The sequence below is a fragment of the Tamandua tetradactyla genome, chromosome 11 (assembly GCF_023851605.1).
Source record: "Tamandua tetradactyla isolate mTamTet1 chromosome 11, mTamTet1.pri, whole genome shotgun sequence".
NCBI lineage: Eukaryota > Metazoa > Chordata > Mammalia > Pilosa > Myrmecophagidae > Tamandua > Tamandua tetradactyla.
In genome coordinates this window covers 37,126,216-37,140,650 of record NC_135337.1, presented here as the reverse complement: position 1 = coordinate 37,140,650, position 14,435 = coordinate 37,126,216, and positions in this window count along the sequence as shown.

The following is a 14,435-nucleotide window of genomic DNA, read 5'->3' as shown; positions in this document are numbered from 1 at the left end:
AGTAGAGTATGTATACAGAGTTGTTATCAATATTGCCTATTCTTCAGGACTAATGAAAAATGTCATCACTTGATAGGTAGGAATGAAAGCTGGAAAGTAAAGTAAGGGGGAAAGAGATTGTATGGAGAAACTCCTTTTATAGTATCCATAAGAAACATTCAATGAAATCCAGAAAAAATATCTTGTGACTTAGCAAAGATCCATTTCCCTAAGGAGCAAAAAGAAGAAATTTTCTATTATGGAGCTAAGGGAGCTACATCAAAGTCCCAGAAACTCCTGCTCAATTATCAATTGACCTCCTTCTCTCCCTTCTGCTTGCGTCCTCTCTATAAGCTGCTCTACTTCTTAGGTAAGGTTTGAGAGCTGTTTCTAGTAGTTGTCTATTAGAGAATCCTCTTCCTGACCACAGATGTGGGTGCTTAGATCATTGGTCTGGATAATATACCTGAATATAAAATAGTGTGTTACTATCCATTTTTTTCATCCACTCATCAAATACAGTTTAAGTGCCCTCAGCATGTCATGTGTTGTGTTTAGAGCTGGACATAAAACAATAGATGATATGAAGGAGAAATTGCTTTTGTTAATATTGATTCAGAAATGAGACAGACCTGGAAGAGATGTCTCCACCCCTTGATGAGCTTTCTGATTATCTCAAGAACTGCTTAATGATGCTCCAAACATATTATTTTGATGTTTTCAGTTTTAAACATATGCTCATACATGACTGGCCTTTAAGGAAAGGAGTAAGTGATGTCGTGAGCACATATTGTAAAGTGATGTAACCTTTCACATAGCTTAAATGGATGTAAATTCTTAACCCAGTCTTACTGATTTTGCTTCTAAACTACTCCAACCTGTCTGGTGACCAGAACTTTGTCCAGAACTTTGATGGGTATAGAAGGGACCCCAGAGTTTAGTGTCCAATTTAAGTGGACAGTCAAAAAATGTAAGGGAAAGAACTTCATTAATGTGTGTTAGACAATTAATACAAATATTGTCATGTTTTATTTTCTCATTATAAACAAATACCCACTTTCTAATTTTTTGTTTATATTTTATTTTACCTTTTTTTAAAAGCCCCTCCCCCAAAATTCAATATACGTTAGACCTTATAAAACCTGCATCTGTCCCTAGTTGAGAGCTGTTCTCTAGTTATGAAAACTTGGGCTAGTTATTTAACTAATAATTTATGATTACATTATTCTATGTCATGTTCCTTAAAGTATCTGTAACAACTTTCAAGGCATGGTAGTGGTGAGTTTAGAGAAGATAATCTATGAAAAAAGTACATGGAAAATTTTAAATTCTCTATTATTTGAAGTATTATTTAAAATCCCACTAGCCCTCCCACTTCATTTTGGTATCGTATGTATGGCTCCAGCCTCAAAAGCTGGCTGTGGAATTGTACTGTTGTTTGGCTCTGGAATTCCTATGTGTTTTTATGTGTATTTAAGCCATGCCTCTCTACATAACCCAAAACTGTCTCAAGCAGACATTAGCTTTTTGGCCTCTTTATAGTTGCCATTGGACCTTGCATGGAAATTCTGTCTGTGCTTAATAAATATTTGGTGATTTGTACAATTCATTTCAATTCTAAGATTTTGCAACCTAATCATCTGTCCATCTGTTCCATCCAACAATCCATCCATCTGTCCATTCATCCATCTAACAAACACATAAGTGACTAATGTATGATTTTATGGAAGCTTGCTATTATGAAAAGATGAAAGTTGGGCTGCTCTGACTGAAGTGGGTGGAGGACCTGGAGCCCAGCCTGACCGGCCTCTCCTTGGTAGCATTTGGGACTGATAGCTGGGGGTGAGGGTGTGTGATATGTGCAAGGTGCTATTCCCATAACCCTGCCAGGAACTAGGCAAGGAACTGCTGGTGATATAACAATTAATGAAATACCATGCTGGCCCTTCACAAACTTGTCATGGGGATGGCCATTGTCATGGGGATGGTCAAGAGGTAAAGTCACAAGTCATAATAACCTTGCCTGAAAGAATTAAGGGAGGCTATATGTAGGGGATATCTTTTGAGTGTAGCCTTGGGGATCAAGAGAACAATTCAATAAGAAAAAAATGGGGAAACACTCCTGGTATAGGAATCAACAGAAGTCTAGAGATATACAAAATTATGACAATGGAGAAGAGAGAAGCTCTTCTGTGGCTCTGACCCAGGGTATGTAGAGATGAAGCTGTGGTATTGACAGCAATGACATTTTACAGCCCTGTAGACTCTTTATTTTGAATTTTGGTCTTTATCTTAAATGCCATGAGTAGCCATTGAAGCTTTTAAATATGATGACTTGATCAGCCTTGCATTTAAAAATTGTTATAGAAGCATGTCATTGGTTCTGAGCTTTCAGAACTGGAAGTCTATGTCCAGATATCAAAGTGATTTCTTACTTTGTAGAGGATGCCAATAGACTCCTCCAGGATGATTCACGAAGCCACAGATTTATCTTTTCTGGTATTAACTGCATTAACCTGAAATGTGAACCTTCAGAAAGTGTTGAGAAAACAGAGCAAAAGCATATTTGAAGCATGTCAGTTGTTTTAAAAGTCTTCCCCCAAAAGTAAGAATTCTAGACCAAGGAACTACAATATTTGCTCTTTTTCTAACTGTACATTTCTTTTAAACAATTTTCTGAGATTTCTCCATTGATTAAAGTTAGGACTTCACTGTAGGAATCCTTGTATTTTAGGCAAACATATGTTACTCTTTGGATAAGACTGTGCATAGTAAGATGGAATATGCGTAGTTTTGTGTATCTAAAAATGATTAAGGAGTTCTGTACTGAATGTGAAAACTGGAATGAAATGATACACATCAGGTACAAAGCAAAGAAGAAAAGTACCACCCAGAGGGCAGAAAATACGGGTTTCAACATGGGCATATTTGTAGGTCTATCAAAAATATGATAAGGTAAAAAAATATTGCTGGCGTTAAGATCCACGGCTCTGAATTCTCCAGACAGCAGGAACCAGCCAGGTGGGGGGAGACTGGGCACTTCCCTGGACAGCCCTTCAAGGCAGAATGAGGTCCCAAAAGGGCAGAAATATTAATTATTAACCTTAATGTGGAGCCTGGGATTAATAGTTCGTATTTGTAAATGCTCTTTGATTCTCAGATAAGCTGTTTCTCTATCAGTGCGCCCTCAGTAACTCCAAAATTGTTTTTTTTAGCAGTTGAGACCTGGGGTCGGGACAGTGGGGGTGAGGTTTTGGGGGAGGGAGAGAGTTAGAGCTCCTCTCCACCTGGGAAAAATGCTAATTCCTGTTTTTAAGAAAATAGGCTAAGAAAAGGCTCAAGGGAGTCTAGGACATCAAAGAACTCTTTTAAAACAACTTTTTTTGACGATTTAAATGAAAATGAGACAGACATATATGGATTAAATTTCCCCTTAAAGCAGCCTGGGGTTTAAAGATTAAGGGGGAGAGAGTTGGGCTAAAACGTACCGGGGGTTTATTTTTAGTTTCAACTAGCCTGAAACCGAGTGCATTAACCCATGATGTGTCTACACGTGCAGTCTTCCACACATGCACACGCACACGCACACACACACATGCACATATGTGTGCCAAGTGTCCACGAAGCAGTCCCTTAACAGTTGATGATTTATGCAGCTTGCCAGGAGAGAAGTAGGCCATGCGAGCCTTGAAAGCACTTTAGTTTGGTGGTTTTTGCTCACGAAGGACATGTTGTCCTGTAATTATTCTGTCATTTCTTCAAAGGTGAAATCCTTAACAGGTTTGTGCTTCATGTGGTGCTGTGTGTACGGGAATGTTCTTGTCAGAGTGTGTTCAACCAAGCTGGAATCCCTATTCCACATCACCTTTATGAGGAACAAAGAGGAATTGGACATTTTAAAATGTGTTAAAGAATCTAGAAGAAAGAATAGTAGTCAGAAAGGATACAGACACAGTACCGAGAAACTGCAAAGAGCATTCCTGTTTCCTCTAGGTTCTGAAAAAAATCTACGAATGCTCTGTCATTAACATTTTTTTCCTTCCTCACTCTCTGTCAACAAAGAAATATAATTTTATATCTGTAAGTGATAAGAGAACAGGGTAAGGTAAGAAACAGGTAATGTTTAACTCAGAGACAAAATGAAAAACATACAGCTCCAACCAATGTAAATGTTAAAGTTATGTTTTAATACTTGGGAGACTAAAGGAGATGCTGACATTGATCAGGGTAGTGTTATTTGTTCTCTGCACAACTGATACATCTTCCAGGGCTAGTGAATTAAAAAAAGAAAAGGTTTAGAGCCTCATATAATCAGAAATTTTACGATTTTCCATGACCAAATACAATAGGAATGCACTCCATTTTTTTTTTCCATTCTAAAATTAATCTTTGTGTTCGAAAGATCTAAGATTGTGAAATGTTATTGGGCATTTCTGAGCTAAGTCAGAATGAACGGTTAGCAGACTTATCATCAACTTGAGAAATATGTTCTAATTTCATGAACTGTGCAAATTCTTGTCTTCTTTAAATATGCAGGGAAGTGAGATCAGTAGGTGAGGTGTCTGTGAACTATACAGCTTTGTATGTTTATGAAAGTAAAAGTCTAACTTCTGAATATGAGAGAGGAGGTTGCTTTCTGGTGAGTTCTCAAGGCTTGACCTCCTCTGGAAGTTCTGAAGCTACAATCATCAAATATAGTCACCCATTCTTTCTAACCAGCCCAAAGCAATACCCCTACTGAGCTCTCTCTATCAGCTACCTACTCTCTACCAGGACACTTCAAAAATTAAGCCCTCCTTCCTGTCCCCAAACCTCCACACTATTTCTGGGAACTCTATTAACCTTTGACAATGTTCCCTTCAACAATAGTGGAGTCAAAGCTGACATTCAGCCAGTGCACACTGCTTTTCAGCCACAGGGCTGTTTATGTCTGGCACCCTTTCCGATTGTTTGGGGCATCCATTTTGTTGGATAGTGCTCCTGCCAAACTGGTTTGTTGCATATTTTGACTATTATTACCCTTGAATGAATGCATAGTGATTGCTGTCCTAAATTCCTCTGGGTTCTGCCCTAACTTTCAATTAACACTGCCTGTGACTTGGCTCAGGCCTCATCATATCTAACCCACACTACTGCACTAGGCCAGTGGTATTTGCCATAGGTTAGACGCTATTCAGGACACAGTCAGCTAGGCAAGACTGCCCACCAGGGCTCTGTTTTTACGATGCATTTAGAACCTTGAAGTAAAAATAAAAGATTCAAGGAAAATAAGAATAAAGGAGGGAGTTTTGGTTCAAGAAAGGTAGACTAAAGTCAAGGGAAGAGATGAATCTGGACAGCAGTGTGTCTTTACTTAGATCGTCCCCCAGCCAGACTCAAAGCCTATTGCCTGAGTCTCAAGACAAGGCAGTGGCAAGTGAAACCCCAAAGTTAATTTCACCTAAGTTTTACCAAAGGTAGTCCTTGGCAGCATTCATTTTAGCACCTTCTGCAGTCAGGAAAAAAGGCGTCCTAGGCAGAGACCTCAGTTCCATCAGTAGTTGTGGTGCAGATGCTTGTGGGTGGTCACAGAAACCAGCTGCCTTATACCCTTAATTAGGCATTAGCAACAAAACAACCCATCTGGACATTCCAACCCTGAGGGACATGACCATAGGAAGTCAGCATTCCAATGCATCCATTCACTGATTCCAACCAATATTTATCAAGCTCCTCCTATGTGCCAAGCACTATTCCAGGGATTAGGGAGAGGGCAGTAAAACAACTTACTTTAAACCATTAACCACAGTAAGAAATACCTTTTCTATCAAAACCCAGCATATGTACAAACATATGTATAAACAAGCTTCTATATATTGAAATAAAGTTTCGTGAAACAATACTACCCTTCCCATACAATGCACTCTATTTTCTAGTCTACTGAAATATTCTATTCTATTGTGTCTTATGTTCTAATATTGAACAATATATACACTAGTCAATCCTGCTAAATTGATTTAGGTACCATTAATGGACCATGACCCAGAGTGGAAAACATAGTCTAGTAGGAATGACAATTGTCATGTCTAATATTTATTATTTACTTTGTACTAGGCACTTTTTGAAGTACTTGATGTATATGAACTCATTTAGTCCGCAGAAGTGGAGGAGGCAGGATTTGATCCCAGGCAGTCTTGCTCTAGAGACTGCACTTTTAACCATGGAGGAAGTAGTGGTTATTACAGAATAACCAAATGGTCTAGTCCTTGTAAGATACATCTTTGAGAACTTCCAGATTTATTTAGAAAAAAAAGATTTAGGGAGAGTAGTCGATGAATAGTCAGGGAAATAATGCCTTATAATTGTTATTATGAGACTGTTTTTACTTTTCAGTGCTGGAAAACACAACTGATGTTCCTTCTATCCCTGCTTCTGCTACTGTTGACTGCTCTTAATACAAATCTGACCTTCTCACCCTCTGACTTCAAAACCTTCAGTGGCTCCCCAGACCCCACTTGATAAAATTCACTTGCCTTTGCATGGAGAGGGTCCCTTTGGATTCCACCTTGGATGCATGTTTGGCTTCAATTCTCATCACTCCCTCACAAGTATCTGTGTTTCAGTAAGAACTTACTACCTGACAATCATCAAAATACGATGGGCTTTTCCAGTCACTGTGTATTTGTACATCAAGCTTCTGGTTTTTGCATATGTTCCTCCCCCTGCGGAGGATTCGCTTCTTGTTTTCCCACTTGGGATCAGCTTCTTACAAACACATTAATTCAACTAGTTCCTTCTTAACTTACTTTTGTTCTGGGAGCCATTTATAGGGGAAGCATAAACTTGAAGTCCATCTCTTTCACAATCTATTGAGTTGGCATAAAACTGAACAAGTTATGAGGGCCTTAGTTTGTCGTGTAATTCTTGGAGCGTATTCACATACAATGGCATATTATTCAGCCATAAAAAGGAGTGACGTTCTGATACATGTGACAGTATGGATGAACCTTACAGAAATCATGTTGAATGAAATAAGCCAGGCACAAAAGAACAAATATTGTATGATTTCACTGATATGAAATAAGTAGCATAAGCAAACTCATAGAGTCAGAATCTAGAGTAGCATAAGCAAATAAGTAGCATAAGCAAACTCATAGAGTCAGAATCTAGAGTACAGGTTACCAAGGGCTGTTGGGAGTAGGGAGTGGGGATTTAATGCTTAAATTGTACAGAATGTCTGTTTGGGTTGATTGTAAGGTTTTGGTAACAGATGGTGGTGATGGTAGAACAACACTGTGAATATAATTAGCAGCACTGAATTATATATGTGAATGTGGTTGAAAGGGGACATTTTAGATTGTGTGTGTGTTACTAGAATAAAAAGAGATAAAAAGCAACATAGTGCATACGACACAGTGAACCATACTGTAAATGATGGACCATAGTTAATAGTACAATTATAGTTAAGATCACAATTATAAAAACGTTCTTTCATGAATTGTAACAAATAGACCACACTGATGCAAGGTGCTATGAATAGGGTGGTGTATGGGGACTCTGTACTTTATGCATGACTTTTATGTAAACCGACAACTTCTCTAATTACAAAAAAATCAATTGACCATAAAAAAGACCATCAAAGTTCACCCCTTGTAAACTTGACACACATGCACATATCTGTAAACCACACCTTCAAATAAAGACGAAATCCAAATCAGACTTTCATCAAACCAGATTCAACTACCCTACATATAAATGAAAGCACATTAATTCTTTCCATAGAAGAAAATGCAAAGTTCTTGAGTGATGGCCACTACTTTCTTTTGATAATCAATGATTTAAATACTGTGATATAAAATTAGCTATTACTAGGGAGCACGGATGGTTCAGTGGTGGAATGCGTGCCTTTCATGCAGGAGACCTGGGTTCGATAGCTGGACCATGCACCCTCAAAAAAAAGTTTCAAAAAAAAATTAGCTATTACTAATACATCTTACATTTGATGATATGTGTATAAGAAAGAAAATAAAATAAAAATATTACATATATACGTAATAGTTGAAACAAGCATAGTTGAAACAACATAAGGAGAGAATATCCATAATCCATAACTATTATAGTCTTTATTTCTGCAGCATTTCCTGTGATCACAGCACATTCCATATTCCCTTTACCCTCTACAAGCAGCTCATCTGGTTGTGGTTCTTTGCCTAGTGAAGAACCCAAACCTTCATTCAATGGAAGGTCTGGGCCATTAGTAGTCCTGCATGAATTGGGTTGTTGTAGTTTTCTGTTAACTTCAATCATAGGACATGTCAGTACTGAAAGACATCCTAGGGGATCTCCTGTATTCTTTCTAATCTCCAGTATGTAGTAGCAACCCAGTTTTCCCTTGGATATTAGGATCAATAACCCAAGCTGGTACCATCTTCTGTGTTTGCTGATTGAGAGGCACAAGAAGCGTAAAGTGACCAGGTAGCAGTATCAGCACACAGTTCAATGGAATTACTGTTGTGTCTTTTGATGGAAACTTTCCTTCTTTTAGAACTAAGACCTCTAGACAACTAGAGCCTAAAGTTAGGAGAATGGCAAGTAAAATTCAGATAGTAGAACCCTAGGAGAAATAGTGAATGGTGCTTCTTTCATTTCCACCCTTAAATGCCTGTTTCCATGAATCTTGGCTATGGAAGAAATGGCATCATATACTAAATATTGATTTAGAGTTTGTATAATCTCTTAGAAGGCATCACTCCAACTCCACAAGGAATTTCAGCTAGTTGGTGCTATGGCTAATTCTTTAAAGGCCATTTCATTGTTCTATGATGTCAGCTACCACAGGGTAATGGGTAACATGATCGTACCAGTAACTTCCATGAGCATGACCCACTGTCACACTTCATTTGTCATGAAATAGTTTTTTGATCAAAAGTAATGCTGCATGGACTACTATGATGGTGAATTTAGCATTCTGTAAGTCTGTGGCCGGTAGTTTTGGATGAAGAATTGTGTGTAAGAAAGGAAAGTCCATATCCAGAGTGTCTATTGTGGTAAGAATAAAGCACTGCCCCCTCCATGATGAAAGTGGCCCAGTATCACTGTCAACCTGCCACCAGGTAGCTGGCTGACCATCCCAGGGAATAATGCCATATCAGGGATTGACTGTTGTTCTTTGCTAATTTCCAGATTGGGCACTTAGCAGTGGGTATAGCTCGGTCAGCCTTGGTGAGTGGAAGTCCATGTTACTGAGCCATAAAAAACTCTATTCTTGCCATCATGGCCACCTTGCTTCATGTAGCCAATAGGTAATGACAGGAGTGGCTGGGTAAAGGGGCTGACTGGTATCATTGAACAGATCAATCTATTCAAGTGATTATTAAAATCTTTCTCTGTTGATGTGACCCTTTGGTTATCATTCATGTGAGAGACAAATAATCTTCACATTCTTTGCCCATTCACAGAAGTTTTTCCATAGACTTTCCCTCTAGACCCCTTTGTTACTAATTCTCCAATCATGTTTTTCCGAAGTCCCTGACCATCCAGCCAAACCACTGGATGCCCACAAATAGCCCACAAATCTATATAGACTCTTACCTCTTGCCACTTCTCCTCGAGGTGCACTGCTCTGCCCACTGGAAGATTTCCTTCACCACTAACCTTCAGAGGATGTCCCAGAATGGGGCTGTGATGTTGTAGCTGTCCACTTTGGGTTGGTGCTGGCATATTGTGTGGAACTACCTACAAATTATGCCCAAAATTTCCCTTCCTCAGACAACCGGTGGCACGAAATATACATATATCAGTATGTGTATATGTATATGTATATATACATATTTATAAACCCACACACATTCAACCACCCTTTTAACTAAATTAATGCAAAAAAAAACAAACAAAAAATCAGACTTTAAGAGAACCACATCTCTGAGGCAACTAAAGATAACATACAAGTTAAAAGTTGCATACTAACCAATCAGTTTCATTTCATTCAGGTGTAGTAAGTTTTGCATCATTTCTTGGTAAATTCAGCTCATGCAATTTCCCTTCTCTGTTAGATTAGATATTTTCTTTGGTTGAATAACAAGTAAGGGAGTTGGCTAGCCAGACAAGTAAGTAAAGTCACTTTACAAGATTTACATACCAGATCTTTAAATACTAGATTAATGGCAGCAGAACAAAATGCTCAGTATATAAGAGAGATATGGGAACTGACGCCTTCAGACAGAGGAGCAAATTCACACCTCTCTTATCATGCTATAGTTGAAAAAAAGAGAATAAATACATAAGCATATAAATAAATAAACAAGCAAGCCAACTCAGGCCAAGGATTACTTTCAAAGTTAATATTAAATTCTACTTCAACAAAACCTTTTTTTTTAAACATCGACTTTCTTCCAGACTATGTTAGGTTCTGGGGATATTATTTTTTCATTGTACATATTCTACATCAAAGACAAAATACCCATCTTTGTCCTTAAGTTACTTTCTTTCTGAAATGTATGAAGGTTACTTACTGAATCTATATGCTCAAGCCCATACAAGCATAGTCACATGTATACAGTTACAATATATTAATATATAAGTAGTAAAAAGAAACATTATTTTTGTCTTTCTGGCAGTGCCTTCTAGAATAATGACATGGTAACAGTGCTAAAATGTAGCCAAATGATAAGATACAAACTTTTTTTTAATATACAATACTACTCAATAGTTACAGAAAACTAATGGTTATTATTATATCACCATTGAATAGGAAGAAAATCAAGGCCTGAAGAGATTATTTTTTCAATATTCCCAAACTAAGATACATTTCTGTTTGAATCTAAATGTTACACTTTAAGCAATAAAGCAAGCTTCCCAGAGGAAGATAGCTTATTAACACTTCAATTCACCACCAGTAAGAGTTTTTTGAGTTGAACATGAGAAGAAAGGTGTGACCCCTTAGCCTCAGTTATCCATCCACAACTATGTGGTATAAAAAATGAAGAGTGCATGGTTCAAGTTCTGAATTCTCTATTTTCTGGTTCTGTGGACTTGGAAAAGTCATTTAAGCTTGCTAACCTTCAATACTTTATCTATAAATCTTTTAAATCATTAATAGTTTATATTATTGATGTCATAGATAGTCAAGTCTTTATAAATTAGGAAGTTTAATCCAAATGTAGAATATTGTCATTGCCTTGTTTGTAATTTAAAGAGGCTAAGTGAAAGTCAATAAAAATAGTGTTTTAAAAATATTTAAGTAACAATTATGAAAATTATACAATTTTTATTCAAGAATTATTACTGTCCCCATTACAACGTATGAAATTAAAAAAAACTCTCAGGGGCGGGCCGCGGTGGCTCAGCGGGCAAAGTGCTTGCCTGCTATGCCGGAGGACCTCGGTTCGATTCCCGGCCCCAGCCCATGTAACAAAAACGGAGAAACAGAATACAATAAAACAAGAAAATGTTTAAAAATGTTTCTCTTTCTTCCTTCCTTCCTTCCTTCTATCCTTCCTTCCTTCTCTCTGTCTTTCCTTTAAAAAAAAAAAAAAAAAAAAAAAAAAAAAACTCTCAGGTTTTCTGATTGAATTAGATGGCAATGTAAGATGCTCCAGGATGCTGCTCCCCAGCAGAATCAATTCTCAATTAGTGAAAATTGGCAGTGCCATCTTCCTAAAAACTCTTGAAAACAAAAAGGTGGAGTAACTGGGTGAGGGCTAAATTAAGAACATTCAGTTTCCAAAATAGTAAAATAAGTTTTGGCACCCATAATGAGGTAGAAATTTAAAAAAGGAACCAAACGAAAGTACTGAAGTGAAGATCATAATAACGGATACGAAAAGTCATGAGAGGATTTCAATAGCAGATTGGAGTTGGCAGAAGAATCAATGAATTTGAAGACTAGACAATTGAAATGATTCAGGCTGAGAAGCAGAAAGAAAAAGAAAGGAAAAAAGTGAACAGAACTTAAGAGACTTGTGGAATACCGACAAGCATATCAATACATGCATTATGGGAGAGAGAGAGAGAGTTTCAAAGAAATAATGGCAGAAAACTTCCCAAATTTAAAGAAAGACATAGAATATCATGATATATGATATCATGAATCCAACAGTATAAACCTGAAAAGAGCTATGCTAAGACACGTAGTGGTCAAAGTATTGAATGCCAAGGACAAGTGTTGAGTGCCAATGGCAAGAGTTGAATGACAAGAACAAGGAAACTGCAAAAGAAAAACAGTATGTTAAAGACAAAGGGGTCCCATTAAGATTAAATTCCAATTTCTCAGCAAAAACAATGGCGATAAGAAGGTGTGAGACAAAACATTTAAATAGTTGAAAAAAGTAATTGCCAATCAAGAATTTTATATCCAGTGAAACTGTGTTTCAAAAATGAGGGAGAACACAGCTCTACAGTTTCAGGTACTTCCCTTTTTCTTGAAGATGAGTGTATAATGATATAGCTTTTGCAGTGTGACTGTGTGATTGTGAAAACCTTGTGTTTGATGCTCGTTTTATCTATGGTAAGGACAGATGAGTAAAAAATATGGATAAGAAATAAATAGTAGGGGGAACAAAGGTTAAAATAAATTGGGTAGATTGAAATATTAGTGGTCAGTGAGACAGAGGGGTAAGAGTTATGGCATATGTGAGTTTTTTCTTTTTCTTTCTTTTGCTGAAGAGATGCAATGTTCAAAAAAATGATCATGATGATGGATACAAAACTATGTTATGATATTGTGACCCATTGATTGTAACCATGTCAAGAATGTTTGTATGTCAAGAATGTTTGTATATTTGTTTGTTGTTCATAATTAATAAAAAATAGGAAAAAATTAGGGAGAAGCTAAGACATTCCTAGATAAACAAAAACTGTGAGTTTGTCACTATAAGACCTGCCCAACAAGTAATGCTAAAGTGAAATCTGCAGACTGAAAGGAAAAGGTACTAGACAGTGGATCAAAGTGGCATAAAGAAATAAGACTTCTCGTAAAGATATGTGTAATTATAAATGCCAGTATTATTGTATTGTATTTTTTGATATGTAACTACACATTTTATTTCTTACAGATTCAAAAATGTGAATGCATAAAAGAAATGATAAATATATGTTTTAGGGCATACAATTCATAAAGATATAATTTGTAATAGGTACAATACAAAGGTGAGGGGACAGAGTGCTATAGGAACAGTGTATGTGTAGACATTTCCATTAAGCTGATATCAAATCAAATACATTATTACAGATTTAAGATGATACATTTTAGCCCCATGGTAACCAGAAAGAAAATATATGAAAAATACATGCAGAAAGAAATTGGAAGGCACTGAATCATACAATACAAAAAAATCAAGGAAATAGGAAAATAAGTATTAACAGAGTAACTGAGGGACAAAAAAAGTATAAAACTTACAAAGATGAAATAGCAAAATGGTAGAAGAGAGTCTTGCATTCCCGGTAGTTACTTTAAATGTAAATAAAGGCAGATACTAATTAAGGGGGAAAAAAGCATGACCCATCTAATTTAAGACTCACCTTAAATTCAAAGTCACAAGTAGGTTGAAAGTGAAGGAAAAAAATATTTCATGCAAATACTTATCAAAAGAGAACTGGGGTAGGTATACCAATAATAGATAAAATAGACTTTAATTTAAAAAGAACTGTTATCAGGGACAAAGAAGATCACTAAATACGGAGGAAAGATTAATACAAGAAGCCATAACAATCATACATAAATACACACCTAATGGAGAGCCCCAAAACATTTGAAGTAAATATTAACCAATTTGAAGAGAGAAATACACGGTTGTACATTAATAGTAGGAGAATTCAATGCATTGCTTTCAATATGGATAGAACATCTCCATAGAAGATAAATAAGGAAATAAAAGATCTAAATGATATTCTAAACCAACTAGATATAATAGACATATACAGAACATTTCACCCAGCAGCAGGAGAATATACATACTTCTGTAGTGCACATGGATCCTTCTCCAGGATAGATTATGTGTAAGGTCACACAACATGTCTCAATAATTTCAGAAGTATTGAAATCATACCATGTATCTTCTCTGGCCACAATGGAATGAAGCAGTATTCAATAATATAAAGAGAAATGAAAAATAAACTAAAATGTGGAAATTAAATAATGCATTCTTTCCCTGCTAATGGGTAAAACAAGAAATCACAAGATAAATTAGGAAAAATTTTGATGTGAATGAAAATGAAAACACAACATACCAAAACTTACAGAGTACAAAAAAAAAAGACAATGCTGGGAGGAAAATTTATAGATCTAAATGTTTACATTTAAAAAAGAAGAAAAATCTCAACTCAGAGACCTAATTTTACAAGTGGATGATCTAGAAAAAGAAGAGCAAACTAAACTGAAAGTGATCAGAAAGAAGGAAATAACAAGATTAGAGCAGAGAGAGATGAAACAGAGAAATAAAAAAACAATAGAAAGAATCAACAAAATTAAAAGTTGGTTA